The following is a 4,185-nucleotide window of genomic DNA, read 5'->3' on the forward strand; positions in this document are numbered from 1 at the left end:
TACGAATGATGTATTACTCTTACCTTTATGAGTAAAAATGACGGCGTATCCACTGAAAAAAATGCAAGTGATCGCGCTGGCGCCTCCATGTCCTGCAAAGCGTTCTTTAGCTTCCACTCTCCGCACAAACTATTGGATATAGCGCACATTTATCTAGGTTTAACGTTAAAACATTGTTATATGCTTGAACTGTTTTATATCTATAGATTTTATTTTAGGCAAGTCGTGATGATTTGAGAAGGCTAAATTGATCAAACATGGACTATGATCAGCTCACTGTCTGCCGCTGGCCACTCGGTCGTTACTTTAAAAAACAAAAACGTATATTTAACGACCCAAAAATGCTCCAAACGTTTTTCTAAATTAACTTAATAAAAAAAAACGAAACGAAATATCATTTAAGCTGAAACAGTAGTAGCCTATAAGCTGTTTTGGGAGAAGGGGAAAAAAAAGATGGGCTCGGGGCCTCGGGCCGATAATTCTGATAAGCTGTCGGACAAGGGCCGGGCTAGGGCCTGAACGTCATATATTTGAGGCCCGTGCAGGGCTCTAGCCTGAACATCTTCAAGTGAGTGGCGGGGCAAACCGAAAGTGCCGAAAGTTGATGCCGTAAGTCCAGCACTCTCCTACCTTCACTGCTGCGACTGCTCTTGTTTGTATGCGTTCCTTCGCTGGCATTTTCCACCTTAATAACAAATGTGTCCATTCTGATGCTCAGTTTTACCGAACTAATGGCTGCTGATGACTATTTGAATTGAATTCTGCCAAAGTGCGCACTTGTAATGTTCGTGTTAATTACGTAAGGCTACAGGTCTGCTCATGTCTGAAAATAATATATGAAAAACAAAATTATTTTACATAAAAACATTATAGCTTATATTTGTTTAGTACATTTTTAAATTAATATAAAAACTAAAATGAATTGTAAAACTGAAAGTTATTTTTTTAAATTGTGTTCAGCACGGTGGGCCGCATTTGAATTCGTGACGGGCCGCGGGTTGAGAACCACCCCAGATAGCAAGAACGTTTGGGCCAAATGTGGCTTATAGCTGTCACATTTGGCCTAGGTATGACATGGCTGAGCACATATGGGCCAAACTTTAACCGTATATGTTTTGCCATGGATTTAGTATTGGAGGGAATTTTCTTTTGGATGACAATTATTTTGAGGTATATGGTCCAGATGATGGCACACAACTGAGAGCCATATGTGGCTTGGCTATGGCACACCATGCCATTCAACAATGCTACTGGTTGCTTTGTGTCTTCCCTTATTCCTATTGGCGGATTACTGAAATTTTGAAAATATATCCGTTATTTCCCGCTCTGCTTCCTCTTTCAATCGCCGTTAAAAAAAGATTATGATGAAAAAGCTCCCTATTTACAACAACAACCTTTGCCCAGACACATTCTTATGCAGGTAAGTGCAGTTTTGGTTTTTTAAATGTTTTCTAGGGGTGTAATGGTACACTTATTCATACCGAAAATTGTACCGAACAAATACAGTGTCATTTTAACCACTGCATGTGCGAAACTTAATCCGTTTTAATTCGTGAATAAATCTTCACTATACAGTATTATTACTATACATTACATTCTGTAATGGTAAGGTTTGTGTTTTGTTCTTTTCGATAAGAAACAAAGTCTCATTTTTAAAATTGGTCTAGAGACTCCTAGTGGTGAATACATGCTAGAACAACTTATTTTTATGATTTCTTCATAAGCATCTGTGGATATGTAGACAAGAAGCAATGTCATACAGAATTTTTTATATAATTTGTATAAATATTTACTTTTTGGAATAAAAAGCTATACATAAGAAAGGTAAAAAGCACTTAATTGCTAATTAAACATAATTGAGGATAAGTGAAAACAATAATAGAGAATGAATAGGTATAATAAAGCACAAATAAGTGTATGGAATGTGCTGGAAACCCTTGCAGCAAACACAGACCTCATGTTCAGGCAGACGAACATGTGGTAGACGCAGATGTCACGAAGACGTCACGTTCAGGCAGACGAACAGTAATGTGGCAGACGTCACGTTTGGCAGACGCAGACGTCACGTTCGGCAGACGCAGACGAGTGCATGTTGCAACGTCATATTAAAGAATCCGTCGGAACACCATAGCCTCTTTTATGACGTACTGACACAACGTTCAAATGATATGCAATGGTCGCGTTGTCGTGTCCGGTGTAGACAGACTTTGGGGCCGTTCACATGTCACAAATGCCAGCCGCGCCGCTTTCTCCTAATTTCCAAAGCACTCGGGAGCTTACGCTTTCGTGGCTTCTGCCGTTGCTAAGCGACCGTGACCCGCGCTCTCTGCGACGATGCGAAATTTTCAACAAAGGATAAACGGATTTCCAGCACTGAAAATCCCTTGCAGTAGCTCTGCTATTAAATGTATTTAAAATGGGTATCTCTGTACAGCTGTCGCATCCGGTGTAGACACCGTGTCAGTGTGTGAGCAAAGAAAACGATCAGTATAAATATAACGATCAAACATCGCACATCCTGCGATGTGACTATCGCGGATGCGCACATCGCGATATCGATGCTGAAACGATATATCGTGCAGCCCTAACTGAAAGCCAACATCCCACCCTCCCTGCAATCGCCAAAGCCACGCCCCCTGAACGCATATACAACACATAAACTGCTGGCAGGTTAGTGGCAGTCCACATCTCAGCCCATTCAACAATGCTACTGGTTGCTTTGTGTCTTCCCTTATTCCTATTGGCGGATTACTGAAATTTTGAAAATATATCCGTTATTTCCCGCTCTGCTTCCTCTTTCAATCGCCGTTAAAAAAAGATTATGATGAAAAAGCTCCCTATTTACAACAACAACCTTTGCCCAGACACATTCTTATGCAGGTAAGTGCAGTTTTGGTTTTTTAAATGTTTTCTAGGGGTGTAATGGTACACTTATTCGTACCGAAAATTGTACCGAACAAATACAGTGTCATTTTAACCACTGCATGTGCGAAACTTAATCCGTTTTAATTCGTGAATAAATCTTCACTATACAGTATTATTACTATACATTACATTCTGTAATGGTAAGGTTTGTGTTTTGTTCTTTTCGATAAGAAACAAAGTCTCATTTTTAAAATTGGTCTAGAGACTCCTAGTGGTGAATACATGCTAGAACAACTTATTTTTATGATTTCTTCATAAGCATCTGTGGATATGTAGACAAGAAGCAATGTCATACAGAATTTTTTATATAATTTGTATAAATATTTACTTTTTGGAATAAAAAGCTATACATAAGAAAGGTAAAAAGCACTTAATTACTAATTAAACATAATTGAGGATAAGTGAAAACAAGAATGAATTGTGTATAGGTATAATAAAGCACAAATAAGTGTATGGAATGTGCTGGAAACCCTTGCAGCAAACACAGACCTCATGTTCAGGCAGACGAACATGTGGTAGACGCAGATGTCACGAAGACGTCACGTTCAGGCAGACGAACAGTAATGTGGCAGACGTCACGTTTGGCAGACGCAGACGTCACGTTCGGCAGACGCAGACGAGTGCATGTTGCAACGTCATATTAAAGAATCCGTCGGAACACCATAGCCTCTTTTATGACGTACTGACACAACGTTCAAATGATATGCAATGGTCGCGTTGTCGTGTCCGGTGTAGACAGACTTTGGGGCCGTTCACATGTCACAAATGCCAGCCGCGCCGCTTTCTCCTAATTTCCAAAGCACTCGGGAGCTTACGCTTTCGTGGCTTCTGCCGTTGCTAAGCGACCGTGACCCGCGCTCTCTGCGACGATGCGAAATTTTCAACAAAGGATAAACGGATTTCCAGCACTGAAAATCCCTTGCAGTAGCTCTGCTATTAAATGTATTTAAAATGGGTATCTCTGTACAGCTGTCGCATCCGGTGTAGACACCGTGTCAGTGTGTGAGCAAAGAAAACGATCAGTATAAATATAACGATCAAACATCGCACATCCTGCGATGTGACTATCGCGGATGCGCACATCGCGATATCGATGCTGAAACGATATATCGTGCAGCCCTAACTGAAAGCCAACATCCCACCCTCCCTGCAATCGCCAAAGCCACGCCCCCTGAACGCATATACACTCACAGATCAGAATACCAGAGACAACATTACTACAATAGGCTACATCAGCGGTTCCCAATTCCAGTCCATGTT

General features: G+C 40.8%; 1 protein-coding gene across 2 annotated transcripts in view; it reads right to left on the minus strand.

Annotated features, from left to right (window-relative positions):
* Window positions 1–4,185, minus strand: part of LOC107671497 (zinc finger protein 2 homolog) — a 26,582-nt gene that overhangs the window by 20,125 nt on the left and 2,272 nt on the right. The window lies entirely within an intron of this gene.

Source organism: Sinocyclocheilus anshuiensis, unplaced genomic scaffold (assembly GCF_001515605.1).
Source record: "Sinocyclocheilus anshuiensis isolate Anshui unplaced genomic scaffold, SAMN03320099.WGS_v1.1 scaffold4087, whole genome shotgun sequence".
Classification (NCBI taxonomy): Eukaryota; Metazoa; Chordata; class Actinopteri; order Cypriniformes; family Cyprinidae; genus Sinocyclocheilus; species Sinocyclocheilus anshuiensis.